Genomic DNA, 25,080 nt, shown 5'->3' on the forward strand with positions numbered 1-25,080 from the left:
TCATACTCATTATTTATTTGTTGTAATAAAGTAATACTAGCTATTTTAAGTACCCACACATTTCAGGAAGAAAAAGGGATTTGTTTAACAAAGCTTTAAGTAAGATACTTCTGCATTTCATATCATTTATTTCACGAATATTTCCTATATGTATTATAATTTATTATGTCATAAAAAAAATTTAAAATATTGGGTATCTGTTACAAAATAACTAAAATATGGTTTTCAAGATTTGAAGAAAATGGTGCTTGGATTTTAGTGATAGCCTTCAAACCATTCATAAGATTTTTAGTTTATTCTTTAACGAGCTTAAGTAAAATAATCAATAAATATTGCTGGTCTTTCCTTTACAATGTTAAAGATTGTCTTTAAAAATGGCTGCGATCTAAAGAGTACCCGACGTGTAAAATAATCAATAATTTTACTACTCAAATAATTCCTAAACATAAGAATAGTGCTATGTGAATATCGTTTAAACATAATGGTTGCTGTATACTTCAAGAACCGTGAAGAAGAGAATAGTCAAATCACAGTTTACTTGTAACTGTTACGGTTGTTTCGGTGTTGTTTAGTTTCTCCTTGCAAAGATTCCGTAAAGCGTGGCACCGAGGTGCTACCAGTTAGTTACCAGGGGTCTTTTTCGTTTAAGGGCCAGCACAAAAGACCCTAGCTTGCCTATTCAAAACTCAGATCACGCGATGCTTACCCGCTTTGCGCTGCTTGCTCTTTTAGAAAAAAAAATAACTCGAGCTTACAAAGTCCAAGCCCAGATCAACTCACCACGCTTTATTGAACCCAAAACTCAGACAGAACTAACGCAGGTTTCATTACGGGCAAAAGATAAGCGGCGCGCGTTTATTACTGATAAGATAAGACGAGTTTATACTAGAATAGTAGTACCTGGACGAACTAATAACACCAGAAAAACGATTAAATGCACTGTCAGTCAGGTATAGTATGTTTGTAAGGTGCTGGCCCTTAAACGAAAAAGACCCGTTACCAGTTACCAGATACCAATCTCTTCTGTAACACTGTCTTGTGCACCATGGTGACCGATTGATGTATATTACCACAAAACTTAGTTATATGTACACCATGTAAAATTATATTATATTCTAATTTATATTGAATTATATCCTATTTATTGTTCTGTTAATATTTATAAATGGTTTACGGTAATACTAAAACATCATTTACAAGTGTGAATTTTGAGTTTATCTCAATTGTGAAAAATAAAATGTAACCTAGGTGAAGTGGCTTTCTCATTGTCTCACCAAGTGTACAGCTATTTATATTTTGTAGTCTGGGTGTATCTGGTGCCAAAACGATGGAAATAAATCGTTTTGAGCTTCGTCGTCGCCGATTTTTTTAGATCTCTTCAGACGAACATGACTCCAGATTCCAGAAGTCAAGTAAGTGACAGCGTCAGATTCCTGACTGTTATGCCAAAATATCGCAAGTAATTATATTGAGTCACACTTACTGAAACAATTTGATAATTAACTGTAAATTAACCAGGTAACGTAAACCCTGTTAACCACGGCAAGTGACGAGAAGGATGCACTCAGTCCTGCTATCATGTCTGGCTGCTAGCCAACAGTGGTTGTATAATCTTGCCTAATTACTGCTTTAAAATGTCTGTCTGGCTTGCAGAAGTCACGAGGTTTATTTTGTTACTTGCTAGCGATAACGGTTGTAAATCTTGGCTTAATCTCAGTAAAACATTATTAAGTCTTCTGGTGCAGTGGATAATACCACATTAAATTAGTATCGCGTTCTTGGTTAAATTAAAGAATATTTTTCATCTTATTGGGTTTATATATTTTAACTTTTTTAATTGGTTAGAATAGCAGAATTTGTCAAAAAGATGAATGTACCGATTTTATTTGTTTATAAATATCAAAATGCTTCATACTTTTATTAATAAAACCTGATCGCAGATTTTACCTCCCTTTGATGCATTAAAGCAAATATTGAAATATACTTGACGAGTACTTTTGGTAGGATAAAATTTTATTTTACTTACAACAATTTTAACATCAGGCCTCATGCCGACGCTTAACTTTGTTGTTAATTTATGTAACTACTCTAAACTCAAATTTTAGGAACATTTTCTATTATTACTTAAATTGAATTATTTAGACTGAAATTATGAGTCCTTCTCTTTCAGTGTTTTGAGCCAGTGTTCGAGACCTTGAAGACTCACATTGAAATTAAAACTGTTAGTTTCCCAAGCTGTTTTCTCTAGATTTTCAAACATTTCAAAGATTTCAACACCGGTTTTCTCTATTACAGGTCCTCCTCAATCTCGATCTTACTTCAAGTCTCTCTCCTTGCTCACTTCTGTATGTTAGTTGTTTGATCTTTCTGGCCCCCAAAACATAGTTACTCTATCACCTCAGGACCGGCGCTTTTCTGTTTTATCATAATAAGTTTCATTGTATTCCGCCAGTCTCTGTACCTTCGTTGGTTCTTCTGCTCTTGGAGCCTTCAGTTAACAGTACCCACCAAGCTTACGTCCATACAGTTTGTAACTTAGAGGCAAAACTAAAATTATTTAATTCCGCTCTAGCTTAATACTATTTAAAATTTAAAAATTCTTTCACTGTGACTTATTTATTTAGTTCCAATTCAAATTTATAACACAAGTGATATACTTGATCATTAATATTTTACCTTTTTTATTATCCAGAGCGGTTTTTATTCAAATTCAGTTGTCTACAATTTAATTTATTAATGCTATTTACATAACAATAGAATATATATATACCAAATTGTTAGTATCAATTAAGAATTATAACAGTTCGAAACTTTTTTTCATAAACATATAGCGAAAGATACATAAATTGATATATTTACTTCAATAAATAAAATTGTGCACATTAATTGAAAATACTCGTAAAGTACCTAATGAAAATTAAGTTTCACAGTTGTATAAATAAATACTTATGAATAAACAATAATTACTTATTTCAAGTTATTTCTTATTAGACAAGTAAAATGTATCTTAGAATGTATTTGTAAGAAAAGGTGAGTTGATTTTGTTTTCTACAGTAAAAGTAAAATCTTACAATACTTTTTCTGGGTTTTGTGTTTGTGAACAAAAGACTCAATTTAAAGGAACTAGTTAAAGAAACAAATCTCTGCCTAATTGAGGGAAAGCAATAAATTTCCTTTCCCTTTCATTGTGTGCTCCCCCCTAGATTACCCCACCTGCTTACTTATACAGCTCCGTCTTTTGTAGTTTAAGTCAAATTATATTTGCCAATTCCCTTAGTTCTAGATTTCAAATCACTTGAACTACTTCATACAGATGGATCAAAGGATTTTTTAACAGTATTAATTTATTTTCATATTTTAATTATGTTGACCTTTGAAACGAATATTTTCTTAAAACTGCTACCATCTACTAGTAATACTAATTACAACAGTTACCACTAATTACGACTACATTCCAAAAGAATTCATGAAGTTTATCGTGATGTTTGTTTAACCACCTGTAAGCCCGAAAATTATAGTTTTTTGTTTGAATGCATATGGGAACCAGAACATTACCTTTCTATACTCTTGAATTGTTCAGAATGAAAAGGTCAGATATATTATTTTCTCTTTGTCTGAAGAAAATCCTATTTCAGTAGTACATGATCCTTTCGTGGATCTTGTGCTCAGACAAACACATTGTTACATTACGATAAAGAAGAACTTTTTGAAGAAAGAATATGGCCCTTTGGCTAAACATGAGTACTAATCAATAAACTTGCAGAGTCCAAAAACCAAAAAGGAACCATTACATATCTGTTTTGGTCGAATAATATAAGAGATTTACTATGAGAGTATTTTAATTTCGGATCTTTTTTAAAAGAGGACCGCAATTTCAAAATATACGGGACAGTAAAAACCAACAATATTTGGTACTAGTATATATTATATTTATACATGTTAGACAAGTTTTTAAACTTGTGGAGGCCAATAGAAAGGTTAGGTTACGTTGGGTTAAGTTATGTTACGTTACACCGCCATCTGTCTTTGGTTTCGGAAAGATAGAGTTTCATGTCATGACCTTGAACACAACTACGTTCACTATGAAGAATACGCTTTTCTTGTAGAAAACTCACGGCACTTTCTTTGCAATTTATCTCGCGAGCTAACAGTAAAAACGACATGTTCAGTCAGTACTTTAACTGCACTGACCAAAGCAGCATAAGCCCAGATAGCGGCTCGCGTCAGCTGATAAGGAAAGATAACGATTACCTAGATAAGGTCTACAATTCATGTTTCTGGTTCGTTAAGATAGTAACTGTCCAATAAGGTTCAATACACGTAAAAATAACTGTCCTGTTTCTGTAGAAAATATATTTTGAAATTGCGGTCCTCTTCTAAAATAGACCCTTAATTTCTATCTTGGCGTACAACCTATGAATTATAAGACTGTTATAACAAGTTAAAGTTGTGTAACATATCATGGGTAGACTTATGGGATAGGGAAAGTCGTGTGCATTGCTTGAAGAAGAGATAGAGGAGTGATAGTGAGGGCACCAGACCAAGAAAACCTAGAAACATTTTATAATTACCAATAATTGCCCGTGGTGTAGATGAAGCACTTCCGTAATAAAATAAAGAGAAATCTAAAGAATAAAGAAAAAAAAATCTGCAGAAATCTGAAATGTATTGCAAGTTATAAACGTAGTGTGAATAAATACATATTCTTGACAAAATTGCGTTGAACATGCAAAGGAAGCAAACAATCCAGTTTATCATGACTCCTTCTCGTACTGACAATGGCATACTGCCTTCTTATCATCATAAATCTAAGATACCTATTTCATCTTTAATGAATGCATGAAACTGAAATATCTTGTTTTTAATGTAAAATGTTTATATATTACGTCATCTAAGATAAGAGAGGGCTTAACAAACTGGGTTATATCACAAGCTATGTATACAGGGTATAACAAAACTCTACACAAAATTTAGAATACTGTTTCATGGAAAAAGATGAGCTAAAGACTAATGCAATCTATGATCTATTTATATTTCGTTACCGTCTCTCTTGTCAGTGTGTGTGTTTTTTTTAGTTATGAAACCAGTTAAGATACAAAACTAAAATGTTGTATGATAATTCTTCTTAAAATTAAGAAAATAATTAGTACTATATTATCATATTGCGTTGGAATTAGAGGGGATGGTTGAAGTTTTTAAATTTTTATACCGTAAAAACTAATAAGGCTATGAAACGTCTTTTAGAAAAACAAAAGTTGCTATATCTAATTACAAACATTTTGCCATCCAAATCATAAAAATTGGTCAGTAAATATTATAGGTATAGGATTTTAATGGTTGTAATGCATGATTAATGATGGCTTAAACATGAAAACTTTGCTATACATTACAACAGTTTAAAGGTTACATCAACGTTATTACATTAAAGTTGTCATTGTTTACATGTTTATGGCATCATTAAAGAAACATTACAACCGTAAAAAGCTTACTTCCACATTATTTCTTAGCCGTTATTTATGTTTTAGGTGTCAATCTTTTTAATTAGATGGAGGAACTTTGTAAAATACTGTAAAATTTTCGTAATCTGATTAGTTTTTATTGTATTAAACCTTAAAGAATTCCACCGTCCTCCTTCTTTAAACGTGATATGATAGTATTATAGTAATTTTCTTTCTCTTTATTTGAGACTGGAAGAAATATAATTGTGGCAACTTTTAATTTTCTATCTTTACTGGTTTTTTAAATACAAATAGAATCTAAAACACACAGAGACAGACAGTAAACGAAAGGGATTGACAAATTATTGCATGTAGTTTTTTGCTCCACTTAGTATGTGGAACCATGTTACTTAGTTGGAGTAGAGCGTTTTATTGCACCCACAGTACATACATACAGGGTGTAAATTAAATCCTGATACGCCTAGAAATATTCCAAACGGATTGATATTTCGATCTACAACCTTCACCATACTTATTAAAACACGTTTTTTGGATTTTTTTTAACGATCAAAAATGTTTCCCCTTTTTAAAAAGGGGGTACGGGGGGCTAATTTTAAATTTCCAAATTTTAACCCCTATCTTGTAATTTTATGTCATTTTAAACGTCTATTTAATACAAACACAATGATATGAATCATCTCTACGATGTGCTTAGCAAAAGTTGTGGACAAATAACCCTTTACATCTCAGGGGGTAAATTAAGTCCTAATACCCCGGTACCCCCCCCCTTTAAAAATGGGGGATTAAAAATATTTGATCATTACAAAATCCAAAAACGTATTTTAATAAGTATGGTGTAGGTTTTACATCGATAGCTCAATCCGTTTGGAATATATCCAGGCGTATCAGGTCTTAATTTACACCCTGTATATTATCTATGTATCATTTTTAGTCTGAATCTACCAACAATTATTATGGCAGTCATTGTCTTTACAAGAGCACCTTATATTGCATGTTCTACACCAACAATACTATACAGATTTCGACTAACACAAAACTACACACAAAAACACCATTCTTTATAATTGGCTAGTAGTCTTGGAGAGTGAGGTATCCCCCCCCCCCCAAAGAAACCCCCAAAGGCATGTAAAACCTGATGGCATCTTAAGCTGAATTACATAGATCCGTTTAAGTTTTATTTGTATATTTTTTTTCCTCTATTATGTGTATTAGTAATAAAATGGAGTAGCAAAAAATGGACATACTTGAGCACTACCTTTCTTAGTCACAACAAGAAAGTAGTTATTTAAGAATATTCCATTTACTTGTTGCTTTTTAACTGTGAAATTCGGACGTTGAAATTTCATTTCAATTTTGTTTTCTTGTTACTAATGTTCTTGAATAATCAACAATTTCAAGAAACATATTGTGAATGGCTAGTTAGTACAGTTGCAACAGAAATTTTATACCTTTTAATAACGAATATTGAAAATCTGTGAAGGAAACTCTATTAGAATTTATTATTCAACGCTACAATTAATAAGGCAATCACATGTTTTGTTTTGAGTCGTTTTGTTAATATAAAAAGTTTTTTGCTGTTTTATGCTTTTAATGTGTATATTTCAACATAACTTTATATGATTGTTAATCTCCATAGTAACAAAACTATTTAAGCAAAATCGTCCTCTATAATGATGGATACAAGTTTACCACCGTAAGTGTACAACAAATATGTTACATTTAGATTTGTAGCTTATAACAATGCATTGCAGTCAATATACAGCTTTTGGATAATGCCACACTCTGATTATATAGAACTCGCTACTTTGGTATTATTTGGAGGCCACTATTTTTGGAAGAGATTTTTTCCTATAACCTAAGAAACTACATTATTAGAAATACCAGACTTTATCTAACTAATTGTGAAAATTAGATGTCATTATAACGACCGCTTCTTGTTTTCTGCCTCCCAAAAGGAAGGCGAAATCGGCAAGAAGGAGACCACTCTGACCCTATCTACTACATTTTATTACGCAATAAAGTAGATTAAAACTAGGTTATCATAAATTAAATATGTTACTAGTAGTACCAAAATTAAAGATAACCTTTACAAGCGATCACGTGATCTACGCTTGAATTTTGGTACTATCTTAAGGGAAGTTTTACTTTTCATACCGGAAGTACCGGATGGCGCCAAAAGGCGCTACCGAATCCTGTACTGGTGACCAGGGCCATTTCCGATCGGTACTTTCCCGACCTCAAATCACGTCCCAGATCGTCGAACTATCCGACACCAGATCACGTTGTTGCCAAAACTCGATACCAATGTATACGTTTGAATTAATTAAAAGAATCTATATCGGTTTTCAGAAGGAAAATTACGTGGTTATATATTTCAAAGGTGTAAAATGGCTACGGAGTGATAAGACATTACAGTAAGGCCCTTTGCGTATTGCAGTTTCTGCCCGTCTGTACAAAAACCGAACGGTATTAAATCATGGTCTGTTGATTTTTACTGCACGATTCAGCCCGGATGGGAAAAAAGACAATCGGACAAATCGAAAACACTTGTTAATATAGATTGTGAGCAAATGATTACATTATGGCTGCTTTACCGTTGACGGAATGCAGACCTATTGCGACTGTATTTTGTAGTTCAGTTTTTATAATTAATGTTGTGTTTTGTTTTTGTTAAGTGCATGTTTTAGAGTTAGTGAAGTTGACAGACAACATGGTGATTGTGATTCCTGACTTACGTGTGTCACAACGCTCTGGTTGATTTGCTTATTTTAACCTAGATTGTAATTATGTGTTAGGTTAGGTCTTTACCCAAAGAAGAGATCAGCTTGCACATCTCGAAACGTAGTGTTACTGATTTTTTATATCACTGAACGTCCAGAAAAATCCTGTTTCCTTCATAGAAATGTTGTATGAAGCTTCACTTCTATATAAAGAAACGTTGAATTTGATGATGGCGTGATTCACTGTTGGATTTTACTGAGTGTTCGTTGGCATTATTCTTATGAAAAACTATGATGGCAACGAGAAAACTGCAGAATAAATAAAGTTATAAATAAGTTAAGTACAGCCATATGAGATTTTAGCATATTATAGTAACATCTAATGAAATGTGTATAAATTCAAATTTTGCATGCAACTTTAGCAAATCTATTACACTACACACATTGTGACATACTCTATCTTCTTTTATTTAAACTTGGTTGAAAAATTGTATTTTTTATAATGTAAATGCCTGCATTGTGTTATACAAAAGTAAACATTCTTTTTGTTATTCTTGTTTTAGTTGCTGGTTTTACGTCATGATTGGCTAAATTAATTATATTATTTTATGGAGATTTTCAATTAATAGTCTGGAAACTATCAGTGAATTAGTATATAATAGACGATGTTACACTATGAGTATTAACTACCTATAGCTACTATGTTTGAATGATCTATTTTTACAGGTTTCCCATCATCTTTAATGATCCCTGGCTAAATTCGGCTGTATACTTTATTATTGGTGAGATTTTTAATGTTTTATTTCACAAAGCTACAAATCCAAAAGTTTCTGTTTTTTAGGGGAAGTAAAATATGAATTAAACTATTTTTTTATAAAACTGAGTGATAATTAAGTTACTTTTTAGCTCTTTCACATTATTTAAAGGCCAATTAATAAAATAAATCAAAACTGTTCAAATTTTATTTGATTTTATTATTAATGACTGATTATCATATCTTTAAAACGTCTAATGTTATGTACATACATAAAAGGGTGTATGTAATATACAAGTACATTTAAAACCTCAGTTTTGAATTTAGTAAGTAGAGAAGAATTAAGTAACGGAGAGAATCCAAAAAAGTGATATTAACTCAACTCAAAATGTTTTTACATGGCTGCGCATAAAACACTTATGAATTTTCAGACAGGAACTAAGGTAGTTCCTGTAACGTAGTTAACTAGGAAATAAGAATTATTATTATTGTTTATTAAAGATTTTTAAGTTCAATTTAAATGAAAGAAATGCTAATTGTGAGTCCGGGGTTAGGTAAAAAATTGTAATAATTAAGTTATGCGTCCCAAAACAATTTAGCGTTTATTTTTATATTAATATTTGAAGTATTATTTTTCTAGTGAAACCCAGTAACACTTTGTGCAACAGGTTTTCTACTTTAAAGAGCCTTAGCAACCATATCCAAGTAAAAACAAAACAAATTTGCATATAACAAAATCAGATCTCAAGCACAATTAGCAAGATTCAAACAAAGATTCAAAGAAGTCAAACAAAGAAGCGCAATTATTTATTGTTTGTATCAATCTTAGTATGTTTTTAAATCAAACTAAGCACATTTTGATTTGTTTCATACTTTTAGTTCAAGTTGAAATAGTTTAATCAGGAATGTATCCTCTTAATGTTCAATAAGCACACAAATTTATTATTTCACATAAGAAACTACATACGTTTCTAGAAAGAGCTTAATCTCTGGCTTACTATAGGAGTTCCATGTTATTTATTAATTTTATCAGTATTTAAAGATTTTGCCTATGAGGATGGACTGGATTGATGGAAACCAGAGTTCAACTAAGATATATAAATAGTGTACATGAGCTTATATGTCAGAAACAGAAAGATAGAGGGAACTTTAAGGTTCAGGTCATGGAGTCACTTAAATTTTATAGCATCGAAGAACGTAGAAATTAAAAAGTAAAATATAATCCATAGCGAAATAAAACACTCAAATCTATAAAAACAATTTGAACAACATAACTTTTCATGGAGTACTTTTGTCCTACAAAATCTTTAGAGTTCTAGCTATTGATTTTGTCAGAGATAAATGTTGATTTTGGATATGTCCCAAAATAACTGTATCTAGAGTATATAGTAATCAGTCAAGATTAACATAATAGGTACAATATTACAAGTACAAGAGATACTATAAGAATATACATAAGTTAATAACTATTATGGTTTTTACTGATTTATTTTGTAAATATATTTGTATACATTCTACCAGCTTCTTCTTATTGGAATCAAATACTTAATTTACAAACAAACACAAATATGAAATTTTATTTTTGTAAGGCCTTTTGTGTTCAATGAACACATCATCAGTTGTGGGTCTGATGATGTGTTCCTTGAACACGAAAGGCCTCACAAATAAAATTTCATAAGTATTGGAGTTTTGTTTGTAAATTAAGTAGCTTTGTATGTTTAAAAATATTATCCTTAAATTTAAAATAAAGACCAGACTGACTAGTGAAGATGTTAGTTATTATAGTGCTTAAACTTGTTTTACTCACTATTTCATTTAAAAAAACTAATAAACATTTTATTTCAGGTTTGGTCGGTGCTTTTCTTCTTATAAATGTAGCTTTTTGGTGTATTGTAAATCTCATCTCTTACTGCTACTCGTGCTACGCAGATACACCAGACACCCGTGATGAATTTGAACCTTTGTATGAACCCACTGCCACCTATTAAAGAATGCAGAATTCCTCTTGTACCCACTTCCTCCAGCAAAAGATGTGAAATGCTTTATTCATGGGTAGTTTTTAAAAATGCCATTACTATAAAACCCAATTCTTTTGAGTTTTGTTATTTAAAATCAAAATCTCACATCACTTTGGAAGGTAAGTCAAAAATTCTTTATTTACAATTTTGTTAAGAAATGTAATGGTGTCAAAATTGCATAGTTGGTATTTTTCTTGGTCTTGCTTTACATGACATTAAGAGTATCCTAACCAATATTGTAGACACGATAGTGAATTTGTTTTTGTTACTCTTTCATTTGTAAACTATTCAATCTATCGTACTGAAGTTTTACATGGACATTCATAAGGCCCCTGGTTAACATATTGCCTTATTCTTGTTTTGAAAATCCCTCCAAGCATTGCTCCATTTGTCTCTAAAGTTGTGAAAAATCCCATCTTTGTCTATAAAGTTGCATAACAACAAACTATTAATTGAAGGATCCTGTATAATATTATCAACAACTGTTCTGTTGTCAACATTGCTTTATGATACCACAACCATATGTTTAATTAAATTAACCACCATTTATAATGTGAAAGCATAGAGTAAGCTTGTAAGTAACAATACTTCTTATTTCAACCTTTTTTGCAACAGCTGTTGAGCACAGATTAAGAAAATATCCATACAATAAAATTAAAGTTTTGATAAAAAATGAACTTTTAACTGTATATTTTAGCAAATATTAAGTATGCAGTGCTTGGGCAGTACTGTAGTGCAGATATAAAATAGTCCTCCTCCATAGACTAATGGTTATAGTCTCGGCTCTTAAACCGAGAGATCACGGGTTCAAATCCCGGGGAGGTCCAATCATGTACTTTGTATAAAAACTGTACTTGTATAAAAAAAAACCAGTGCACTTTGAAACTGGCATAGCTGACGCTGAGGCTTAAAAATAAAAAAAAGATATAAAATACAAAGTTACTATATGACTTTTACCACAAATTTGAAGACTGCTATAAATTCCGTTTTAGTTGTCTTGACAGAAGTAGGGAGTCACAGATCTGAGCATGTGTATATATTCTTGATCGGGAAGCAAGGCAAAATCAACTGTGAAAAAAATACTGTGTTATTTTATATTCAACAGATCTGTTTGGCAATAATTAGTTAAATAATAAGGTTTCTCAGTTCTTATATAACCAAGGAGTACTTTTTTCAGATTTATCTAATATTTCTGTAAGAAATAGTTCTGCCCATCTATGTGGCAGTCCATAAATCCCATAGTTGTAAAGAAAATTTTTAAAATGTTATGGTCAACACAACCAAATGTTTTCAAGAGATCCAAAAATATTCCTTATATGGTTAGACATTTCCAATTATAATGTTATAAATTCTATTAAATATTTCATAACATTAGAGTTTCCTTTTTTAAAACCAAATTGAAATTGAAACACTAAGCTAGAGTAAGTGAATTGAACATTTTCATTATACACAAGTAGTTCAAGTTATTATTTATAATATAATTAGTTGTTATAAACGAGCATATAGTTTTAAAATAATGATTACAAAAATGTTAGACATGAAAAAACACATTAAATTAGAATACTTGTAAATTGGGTGTGACCGCTTTTTGACAAAGAATTTCATAACCAATAAATTATTTATAAAGACAATCTGCCTTGTGCAGTGCAAACAGTGTATGAAGCAAACAAATTAAAAGGTCCCTAATAGGCAACAGGTGAAGGTTCAATGTTAATTAAATTTTCTCTACTTGCAAAAAAAAGCAATAAACTCTTATTTATTTAATTTTCAGGGCAACAAGAAATAATGCCTTCATCTAGAAGAACAAGTATTGTGCTATTCAAATGTATCACCATCCAGTATTATACTCAATACTCCAAAAAAAATCATACACCAGTCAACTGATCAGTTGAGGATGAGAACTCGTAGTGTTGTAAGATCAGACTCGAGTAATAAGGTCATTTATCACACAACCATAACTACATCTTATACAAAAATAATCTGAAGCCCAAACTCATTGAATAAACTCATTTAACATAGAGTGATTGTTATTTATCAGCGAATTATAAAAGATTTATTTCCGTTATTTTCCTCCTCAGACCACTTTAAATTAACTAGTTCATAGGTCTTATGAAGTTGGCATGTATTCAACAATTAAAATGGATAGAATTCATCATTTAGAATATATATTTTGTGAAACCTGAATCCTTCATGAACTTGATTGATCAAGAAAAATGCTTTATTGTAGTATTATCAAGATATGTGATAAAGTAAAATTACATGAGTACTATTAATCAAGTGTTTGTTATTATAAAGTATCAAGTGTTTGTTATTATAAAGTTAATAGTTGTGATAAGTTTTAGTGGTTTTATACGTCTCTGTTAGCAGCCACCTCTGGAAACTGCAAAGCCTGCTTTCATGAACATTGAAAAATCTGATTGGGTGAGCATGATTCCTTTCTTCATTCTCATCCAATCAGGTTGAAAGCAGGTTTTATAGCGTCCAGCCAGCATATGACGGTATCTTTTCCATGTGGGTTGTATGGATGGTTGGTTTTGGCATATGACAAATGTAGTTATGGAAATCTAGTTTCCTAAATGCCTATGAACTTGACTGTCTTTGTTCAAGACCTCTGATTGAATTTTTTAAGGACAAGGATTTATTTCATGTTGGTAGCAGATGTTCTTCCTAATATTACAATATATGAAATGGATTGTACCACAGGGATATCAGCAGTTTTTACTGCATAAAGGCTGACTATCTTTTTAATATTTCACGAGGTGTAAATTTCTGAGATGATCTCGCAAATTTTGTGTAGCAAATGGTAGCTCCAGGAAAGCTTGTCTATTTTTTATACTTTTTTTATGATTCGTTAGTGTCAGCCTAAGCAATTCTTTCTTTGCTTTTCCACCAATGCCTGGAATCAATAGGATATCTTCTTTTGCTGGAATGTAGACGGGATGTCTGAAAGTATGTTTCTAATAATTGTTTTTGCAATACTAAAAAGCTTTATTGAAAGAGTTGTCTTTGTCGAGTCCACTTGTCGTGTTTTTTATAAAAAAAGTTGTATTGTATGTATACATGTCTGAATATTTGAGTACTTAATATACTAGGAAAATCATTTGCTAGTATTATGAATAAATTATAAAAAAATAAATTCGTTCAAAGACAATAACATGAATTATACAACACATTACACATTTATTTTTTAAAAGGGTATGACATATTTCCCATAGCACTATAATCCATGATTTTTTTCTCCTCTAACTCATTAATTTGTACATTAGAGCAGAATTCTCCGAGCTTCCTGGACCCTTATGTCCAAGGGTCAGAAATAATTCTCCAATCCACTTTTTATACTCTCCTTCTTTATTGTAAACCTACAGACCTCTAAACAGACTATGGTTTCCCTTCAGAACAAATCAATCTTTTGCCTTTACTGATAGTTTATGAATCAGTCTTTTTATAGTTGTTACAGTGGCGGCTTGAAGGTTTTTTTGGAAATCAATTTATGTCCCAGGCAGTTGAAAACCTTGTTGTAGTATAGCAATACAGCTGTGACTAAATTTTCTTTGTCAATTTGGTCTTCAATAAACTTGAATGGTCTTACAATGACAGAGATTGTTAGTTTGCCTCTTTTTCTTTTTCCCTGGTAAAATGTAGTGAGAGATGACTCGTGAGTCTTATTAGTGCTCTTTTCTGTAATTCTAATTTGGGATTCTGTTATTCTCTTTTTACCCTGCCTATCTTGAGAGCTGAAGGAAACCTATTTTCACATGATTTTCTTGTATGCTGATTATAAGGGTATTAGTTCTTATTTACATCGTGGGACTACTGTTTTAGAACAATGAAATTTTAGGGGGATCAATTACATCTAATTCTTTAGCACTGATTCTAATCAATTCTTTAGCCCTGACCTGTTCAATGCCTGGTGAGAAACATTTTGTTAGACAAGTTCCATTTTAGTAATATAATGACCATTCTACATTTGCCAGTTCCTCACTCTGCTTCTAAACTTAATATTTTTGTTATTAACATATTTCTTTAAATTTTAAGACTTTGATTTTCTTTACCTTTGCAACCATGATTAAGCTGTAATCGTCACTTTAAAGAAATTCTCAGTTTATATCACTTGCTTTGTATTTACTCAATAAAAATTTTGTTGTTTTCTATTGGGGACTTAGAAGCAAAGATTCTGTTAGTACACCTAAATGATTTTAATTACATTTTCATAAAATTATATTAGTAATACATCATAGAAAATACTAATTACTTATAATTAGTCATAAAATAAGTAAATTTTGCTTTAATGTGCAAAAATACATGAATTTTTATTTTTATTTTTTATTTTTATTTTTAGTTTAAATTTACTAATATATTAGAGCAGGACCTAAAATACAGCTGTATATTTAATAATCTTTAAAACAAAAATCCTCTGTCACTTTTATCCACAGTAATAGTATAATGCAATTTTAAAAAGTTTTGTTTTCATTTGAGAACGACTAACCAGAAGTTTCTTCTATGAACATACTATTATATTAGTTCAATACCTTAAAATAAGTTTAGTTCCAGTTTACATAACTTATTATGAAATATTATAAAACATAGATTTCTTAGAGAGTGCAGGTACTTTACTTGAATATCTTAATATCCTGATTTTCCTTCTGCTTACTCTTCAAGAGTAAAGTTGGTTCTAGGATCTTTAATGTCAAGTTTTGTAAAATGTATATCTTCATTCAAACATCCCCACACATCCAGCTCATAAAGTTCATGAGGGACATTAATGTTTCTTATATGCCTCTCTCCGTAAGGAGATAGCACGTTTTTTATCTCAAACCACAATACCTTTGTCACACCTATACAATAATACATCTCTTCAACATCCCTATCTCCCCAATACAAATGTTCTTTTAGTAGTTCATTATCAACATCTACTTTTAAAAATGTTGGACCACCTCCCAACAGCAGCTTTCTAACCACTGGTTCCGCTCGTATCTCTTCATCGTTGAGCATTGATACCAGCTGACACAAGAGTTTATTGTATTCCTCAAACCACGTCAGAAAAGCATCCCTCATCGTGCATTCCGGTTTGCTGAGAAAACTTGTTATTTTTTGGTCCAAAATGTTTAAATTTTTACTTAAAGTTAACAAATCAATCTCCACTGATAAGCTACTCACTTTTTCTGCCATACAAGAAAATATAACAAAAAACATGTTTGTTCCATATTATAAAGCATAGTTTGATGATCGCTGATCAAAACAAAAACTTAATATTACAATTCGCAGAGTTGAGAAATTGGACTGCTGACAAGTAATCAGTAACATTTAATCTCCATCACAATTGTCTGTGATATGAGATCTGATAATGGTGATTCTGCATGTAGAGATTATGTACTATACAGATTAGTTTCTGGGGGAGGTGTTTGACAACAAACAACGAATATGCAGCAAGGAAACTACAAACCTATTTTTATCTTATCACTCACTAAAGGTTATAAATTAACTCAGAAATAGCATAATTTAGTTTTATAAAGTTGACTAAATGGAGAGTTGTGATGTGTTTGTTATTTTCTTGTGTCTCTCCGTGCACATGTGTTGTGGAAGTATAGATAAACTCCGGTTTCTCGAAACTGTCGATGACAGAATCATCGAACTGCTCGCGAAACCAAAGAAAAGGAACGCGGAATTTATTCTAGACCAGATCGATCTGTACAACCATTGCCTATTCAACATTATAGAGATAATGCGTCTGAGGACCCCGGACTTCCTGGAAACCTGTAGGTCATTCATAGACACTCGAGGGCCAGCGTGTATACAGCAACCTATCGACGAGCAATATTTGAAACAGGGTTTTGATTGGAATGATGAAAAGCTTTATGAGTTCCAATTACTTTTCACACAGACTTTTAACCTATGGGATTTGTTTTTAGAAACGTTTATGACGGCAAAAGTGGATTACAGAACTTATGTAGCTACGGAGGGACCAGTGTCTGATGAAGACGATGTTAAATTATAGTAGAGTGTTAACTATTTATTAATATGTGTCTAGAAAAATCTATAGATATTGGAAACAATTTTAACACAATGTACTACCGGTATTGCAAAGTTTTAACAGAACATAGATGTTTAATGTATAAAACTCAGGCTCGAAAACTTGTTATTTTCTCACCTAAGTTGTTTAAGCTTTTACTTGAAGCTAACAAATTAATTTCTATTAGTTTGTAAAAATCAAGTGATTAGTGGAATTATTTCAATAATGTGTTTAATAAATTTAACTTATTAGTTTTTTTTATATTTTTTTTTTTATTTTCTATTAGTCTATTTTAGTGTAAAGAATAAAACATTTTATAGTAAGGATTATTTAGTTCCTAAACTTCACTCTTAAATGACTTAATATAAAACTTCACATGAGCCCAAACAAACCTGAGTTAATAGTTCACACTCGACATACGTTTTTTTCATTTTTGACAAACAAATTATTTAGAAAATTCACTTATATAGTAAACATAACATTAATGAATAAAATGGGTTTTGTACATTTTAACACTTTAAATACCTATTCCAGATAACCTAACATTTTTAAAACATTCACAACACACAAACATACAGATTCCCGGATTTTTGAAAGAGATTTAATAAAAATATAATATTTAATATCAGTTTACATTAAAAATGAATATATTGCAAAGGCGTTTGTTCAATCAGTAGCAGTAGTGGCAGTCACCAATCAATATGGCCGGATAAACTGTATAATATTTTTATTTTTGGAGATAACTTAATAAAAATTGGTAGCTATGTTGAAAATAAAGTGTTACTTTAGTGTGGCTTGTTTTAAATGTGTGTAGGACTTCTTTAGTATTTCTTTGAATTGCTGATCTTAAAAATTTCTAAACAAAAAACTCAAGGTAATATTTTGGTTTTATTGGTTTTTATTCCTTTTTTATTTTAAGAAGGTTTTGAGTACATAAAATGTCAATATTCATATTTTTGCACAAACAAAACAGAATTATTCAAATTAACGAATAAAACATAACAAATTATGACATGTGTTTAATTACTGTTTACAGATTGCTAAAAATGGCACACTACTTTTGGATAAAACCTTTAAAACTAGGCAAGGCCCTTTTTAATAGTATTCCAAAAAATCTGGCACTGTAATGGTTAATTTCACAGTTAATCAAATCAAATTTGAAGTAAACATTAAACTTTAATTTCTGTTACCTACTCGTATTAAAAATTCTTTGTCCCTTAAAGAATAAATATTTTTTTTGCGTATTAATTAAGTCATACCCAGTTATTACATTTAATAAAAATTGTATTTTTTAAGTTTCCATTATGCAGCTTGGCTAATGTTTTATAGTGGTAAATTGTGATTTTTTTGTGACAACATGGTATAATCATAAAGTATTCATACGCATATTTTACTTGTAATACAATTTACAGTAGATGTGAAAGAATTATTCACATAAATCTAAAAACAGCAAGCAATTTCTTCCCATTTACTTTATTTTTACTGTGAATCTAATACAGTTAAAACTAAGTTACAGTTATAGCTTTATTTATATTATATCTTTATATAATAAGTGCAGCATATAAAATTACCTATGCCTTTCCTCCAGCACTCATTTTCACATTTCTAAAGCAATGTCATATTGTAGTTGGCTAGTTTTCTGTAGAGAGTGGTTTATAATCTGTTTCATTTAAGCTTTGAAACAATCATTTACAACTCCACACTATTAATTGATAAAGTAAAACACTGTTGTTTTTATTAGAATGTACTTCATACTCTAGATTAGTTGTATCATCTCTGGCTGTACCGGTAGTTCAGCAGGAGATTTGTTCCAAACTTATTCTGAAGGTCTTCACAGACCACCAAAGCATGTCTGGTCATGAAGACCTTCTGCCAAACGTTGAAGATCTCAGCTTCTTGGAGAACCTAATCATGGGAGACAAAAGTTGTTTTTCTGGTTACAACCTGGAAACAAATCCACAAATTTCCAAATAGCACATTGAGGCATAAACTCGTAGAAAAAAGGCTCCACCAAGCAAAAATTATGTTCATAATTTTCTTCGGTCCTAAGGAAATGGTCCAATATGGTTTATACTTTGTGAAGCAAGTAGTCAATAGTACTTTTACCAAGAAGCCCTATGAAGATTGATGATTTATGAATAAAGATCTTTTAGATTTAATTGACTCCCTCAGTGTAAAAAAAGACTAATATTCTGGCTTATGTGTGAAGTATAATCAATCTTCTTTCTTGTTTTACTGATAAGAGTCTGGCTCCCCATGGTCTTTTCTTTCTCCAAGGTGACCTGGTTTGAGAGCAGATATCCCCTCAGCTAGGACTGCAGAGTGTGGGTGCAGTCCCTTATCCAACCTAAATTATTAGCTCAATTTAAAGTTGCACAAATCATTTTTCATATTTAAATATACAGAATTCTTTAGCCCCATATATCAAAACAATATAATTTGTAAGTTTTCAATACTATCAACTTAAAAATTGAATGAATTGTATAGTTTAATACAACATACTTTAAAATTTTTCTATGATTTCTTCCAACACAAAACAATCTGCAAGGTTTAAATGTTTAATTTGTCTTTATCGCTTTTATGTTGTACAAAGTTTCTCGTTTTTATTTATTAGATTTTGTAACTAAATATACAATATTACTTGCTACTTTTTTGAGTAATAAAAGCCATTTAAATGAGCAAAGCCCCTCAGCATGTGATGTTTTTTAACTTGAGTACAATGTCATCCCACTGATCCTTTGCTTTTGCAGCTAAATATAAGTACTCTTGATATTCTATATCAGAAAAGTTTATCCTGTTTCGGAATATTGTCTCATCCTGAAATGTAGGAATCATATTAAAATAGGAGGGACCACCATCATCTAGCATTGCCTGAGCCTTCGCCCTTGCCACCACATCTTCATCTCTTATACCCTTTAAGTGTATCTTCAGTGATTTTGTAAAATTCTCCATGTAAATTAATAGGTTTCTAATTTGTTTGTTGCATGCTCGGTTGATTACATTAGAAATCTCCCTATCAAGATCACTCAGACTTGTTATGTTTTTGTTATATTTAAAAATATTGAGATTTTTATCACTATTAAAACTCTTTATCGCCAGTAGAAAAATTAAAACAATTGTCATGTTTGGAAACATGTCTATTTTTGGAATTTTTTTCAAACAGTGAAAATATTATATGTTATATTTCAAAATATTTGTCTATAGTCTAAGTAAACATAATTCTTTAGGTATTCAAATTGTGAATAACAAATGCTAAACTATCATCCATCATGACCACAGAAAGTCATATTTTACACTACAGTTTAATGTGCAAGTATAATTAATTTTGTTAATGACAAAACAGATATTGTGAAAAATAACGTCTTTGATACAGACTGTTTTCTCTCAATGTAGTCTTCACAATTGTGTGGATCAGTGAGTTATTTAAATATATAGTATGTCTTTAATGTGTGCATTACTTATAAATAACACTAAAATTAGGCCACAGATTGGGAACTTAAACATGATAGTACTCTTGTCACTTTAACGCATATGTGTCCATAGTTTCAATAATGGTGCAGCCAGGAACACTTGAAAGCTGCCTGCAGTTTAAGTCCACTAGGTCTCGCATGGAATGGCAAGAAAACTGCACAGAATATAATAGAATCATAAAATTCTCCTAGAAGCACAGCAGCAGGAATATAAGCTCTATGCAGCATAAGATGTTATCCTTATAAATAAATCAAAAATATCCTTGCAACATCGGTAATGCTTATCTCTACTACAATGCTTGACTTTGGACAGGCTCACTAGTACCTTACCCCAGGAAGTTCACTTCTGGCTGGTTTATACCTGCCAGTATAACCCATACTTGAAACAGCATCACTGGTTTGTCATAAATCTAGAAAATCCAATGGATGTCCGTGAGCAAAATTGGCCATTTTAGTAGTTTGTTTTATTCTTGCTATTGAATGGTGCAAACTCTATTTAGATTTAAGATTTAAGATTTGCTGATTAAGTATGGTTTTCTTTCATAGTCTTCTTGTTACTAAGGAGCTAAGCATGAATGGTGTGAAGACATTTAATGAGCATGAAGAGTATTGTGGTCAAACCTAACTGCCTGAAAATACCTGACCTTCGAGTATCTGGATTATAGCACAAATCACAAATACTCTGCAGTGAATTATATCAAAGCCCAGTATAATTTTAGACTGTTAGTGGTTATCATCTTTAAATTAATTGTTTATTGCCTTAATATTAGAATGATTTAGCAAGAAATAAATTACCTTGGTTCAGATGTTTGAAGTACAGTGGGAATGAAATCATCCGAAGTTGTATAAGTTCCATAAATTCCTGATAGAAAGGAAGCTAGTAGCATAATACAAGTATACAAAGCACCAAGTCTAACTATGTTATATAGAAGAGTTTATAAGATAACACATGTTTATTTGTTAAAACGTTACATATTCCGATGCAACTTGCATGGCAACATTGCTACAGTTTGGCTTCTATCAGCAGTCACTTATAGCTTGTACACTGCTGTAATAATAGCAAAAGACATTTTGTCTTCAAAACGTATGATTTTCATGCTTTAGTAACATATAAAACAGTTGCAGTTTTCGTTTAGTAACTTTCTGTTTTAAAGTGGGTGTCTGACAATAAAAACTGGATTACAATCAAATTAATGCTTATAAAAAATTCTGCATTCTGAGTAATCACGTTCCTAGTGTAATATCGTTATGTTATATTATGTCACACTAAAAAATGTTAATAGCAGAGTCTCTATGTTAAGTTAGTAAAGGAGGAAGTGAGATATTATTCTAACTTGAAAAAATTAACTCTTACTAAAATAGTTAATGATTCTGATATTGTATGTGTATCCAATGGCCAGCAGGGATCACTTCTGGCTGGTTTATACCTTCCAGTTGAACCTACCACTGGGCACAGCAAAACCGATGTGTCACTTAAATCTGGGCATCCTTATGGATGTCCAGGAGCGGCACATCACTAACCGCAAATGTCGAGATTCTGGTATGCAAGGATAATTCGATAGATCTAATCTACTGCAGGAGATGACTGTTGGAGTTGGTGGGGTTTGTTACCCAACTTCAGAGGCTTTTGCTAGCCCCAACAAGGGTGTGCCACCCCCTGCCTGCTTTAACTAGAGAGGCTGGTTCAGAGCAGGCACCCTCTTCTTTCGAGCGGACATGACTTTGAGATTAGTGCCCTAAAATTCGTCATCATGGATCTCAATAGGAGGCGGTCCCTACCCCAACCTTACCCATCCAGAATATCCTGTCACTCCGGGAGCAGTGCAAGGATCCTTATAGGATTAGGTACAATTTATAAGCTTCTTGTCCTAAGAGAACAAAAAAATGTATCCAATGAAGTACAAGAGAAGTGTACGAGTATGCTACATCATCTAGTATAAGAACAGAAAGCAAGAGTTGAAGTTCACCAGAGAAGAGATTGCCCTCTTCATTCATCTTATTAATGAAGGGTTAGACATGTTTTTATTCTGCAATCGTGTTTAAAAAGTGTCCATGTTAACTCCTTTTGGCTTAACTCTGGGGGCTTCTAAAGTGTTTATATAAATAGTTAAGATAATTTCTTTGTTATTGAAGAAGGAAACAGGATTTTTCCGGACATTTGCCATCGTTCAGTGATACAAAACATCAGTAACACTATGTTTTGAGACCTGCAATCTCATCTCTACTTCAGGTAAATAAATAACCCAACACATAATTAAAAACAAGGTTAAAATAAACAAATCATACCAGAGCGTTGTGACTCGCGTAAGTCAGGAAGAAGTGAAGAAGAGATCAAACTGCAGATCTCAAAACGTAGTGTCACAGATTTTTTTTGTATCATTGAACGATGGAAAATGTCTGGAAAAATCCTGTTCCTTCACAATCCTTCTATCTTTGTTATTATTATAGTTACTACCTACACTTCACATGAGTTAATCAATTTATTTTTGTCTAACAAAGTTAAAAATTATATATTACTTTAACTGTATTACTAAATGAGATAAAATACTTTTTAAACTTAAATAATTTTTATAAATTGATTTTTACTGCACACTAAAATACAATATGCACCACGTAATGGTACGTTGATGTACTAGCATTATCTGTTACTAGATTGACATTGTCACTGAAAGTTTCATAAATAGCGGTCTAGCACGCTAGCTGTAAAGGACAATAGTGTTAATTAAAAGTGAATTTTAAAAAGATCTGTTTATCATCTCAATAGTTTTTCCTTCTTAACTCATTTTCTCTCTCTCTATCCCTGTCCAAATGTGCAATTTGATCTTTCAGTTCACTCCATTCATTTTCAGCATCTAACCTATAGTACTGGTATTCTTGGAACTGAAAGTCGGTGAAATTCATCTTGTACCGCAGGACTTGTTCTTCGTCAGAATAAAATGCGAAGCTCTTGAGAAAGTTCGGTCCCCCAGAATGGACAAGTTCAGCAGCCTGTTCTGAATTCTCCGGACATCCTTTTTTGGTCATTGTATTGAACCTGCGGAGAGTTTCTAAATACAAACGTACATCTTCCATAAGTTTCAGTTTCTTGGCTGGATCCGGATTCTGATAAATAGTGGAAATATCTTTGTCCAATTGTACCAAATCTGTTACACAGTGCACATGTTTTGCAATCACAAACACTACTAATAACAAACACCAAAAATTAACTAAGAGTATCTTCATCTTCACTGGTCACATAATTCAAAAAGCAAACAACGCTCATTTACTAATCATATTTTTTCAGTATAATAAATTTATTGTTTATTTATTCTGAACAAGTTGTGAAATATTGAGCAATACATGATACTATTACACGTATAGAAATTAAAGCATTTGGTAAAGCGTATAATCCATAATCAACATATTTATTTAATATACTATAATTACAACAGTTTTCATCATGTGATATGAATCAATTCCATCATTAAAACTGTTAGCATTATATGATTAATTACTTTTGTAAACAAAAACATTAATAAAATGACTTGCATAGTTTAACTCTTTTGATACAAAAAGTTATATATTAGACAGAAAATATTATATAGTTCAATTATAATAATATACTGCGTTAGCACGCTATAATATTAGACCTATTAGGTACTCGTAGATTTCACATTGAGTGTGTCAAATATCCAGTGAAAATCCCAACACAAGTTATGGTGTAGAGTGCAATATCATTGAAATGACCGAGAATGCTTTTTTTGTTCTCTTATGACAAGAAGCTTATAAATTGCACTTAGTCCTATCAGAACCTTAGCACTGCTTCCGGAGTGACAGGGTATTCAGGATGGGTAAGGTTAGGGGGTAGGGACTGCCTCCTATCGAGATCCATGAGGAAGAATTAGGGCACTAATCTCAAAGTAATGTCCCCCCGGTAGAAGGGGAGGTAAGCTCTGAACAAGCCTCTCCAGTCAAAGCAGGCAGGAGGTGGCACACCCTTGTTGAGGCTAGCAAGAACCTCTGATAGTTAGGGAACAAACCCCACCAACTCCAAAAGTCATCTCCCGCAGTAGACTAGACCTGACGAATTATCCTTGCACCCCAGAATCTCGACATTTGCGGTTAGTGATGTGCCGTTCCTGGACACCCATAAGGTTGCCCAGATTTAAGTGACACAGTAATGATACCTAAAACCCCCTGTGTGAGTGTTAACTAAAACTCAGAAAATGCCCTCTGAAAATCAGGGGAATTCGTTGTTGCTTCCAGTAAATTCGGTTCTTAACCTTATTACTAGTATGAAAACATATTAAGGTATGCTAATCAAGGAAAGGGGTTTTATTCAATTTTGCATACTGTTCTATAATTTGTTTTCGAAATGTATTAATTACTTATTTATGTGCTAAAAAATATTGGTTAATCTAATAATTTGTTCCTCTCCATGGATAAATAAATAATCTTCAATTAAATTTGTTCAGTAGACAATCTACCAATTCCTTTTATAGGGAAACATATTTAATATCACAAGGCAAACATTGCCTTTGATGCTTAGGATGACATATTCTTCTGGTCTCAACACAATAACCATTGCCTCTCAGAAATGACTACAATAATATCAGGAAAATAGTAGGACTAACTTTTAACCAAAACTTATTTTGGTAACCTCATATCAA

General features: G+C 31.7%; 2 long non-coding RNA genes across 2 annotated transcripts; one reads left to right on the top strand and one right to left on the bottom strand.

Moving 5' to 3' along the window:
• The first annotated feature begins 7,000 nt into the window (after positions 1–7,000).
• LOC124357008 lies at positions 7,001–13,221 on the top strand. The gene is made up of 4 exons (XR_006921912.1): positions 7,001–7,152; positions 8,906–8,961; positions 10,779–11,070; positions 12,723–13,221. It is a non-coding gene; the product is annotated as an uncharacterized LOC124357008 (long non-coding RNA).
• Positions 13,222–14,111: 890 nt separating this feature from the next.
• On the bottom strand, positions 14,112–22,851 carry LOC124357013. Its single transcript, XR_006921913.1, has 2 exons — positions 21,227–22,851; positions 14,112–20,586 (listed from the first exon to the last, which is right to left on the bottom strand). It is a non-coding gene; the product is annotated as an uncharacterized LOC124357013 (long non-coding RNA).
• Between the last annotated feature and the right edge of the window lie 2,229 nt (positions 22,852–25,080).

This window comes from Homalodisca vitripennis, chromosome 1 (assembly GCF_021130785.1).
Source record: "Homalodisca vitripennis isolate AUS2020 chromosome 1, UT_GWSS_2.1, whole genome shotgun sequence".
NCBI classification, from domain to species: domain Eukaryota; kingdom Metazoa; phylum Arthropoda; class Insecta; order Hemiptera; family Cicadellidae; genus Homalodisca; species Homalodisca vitripennis.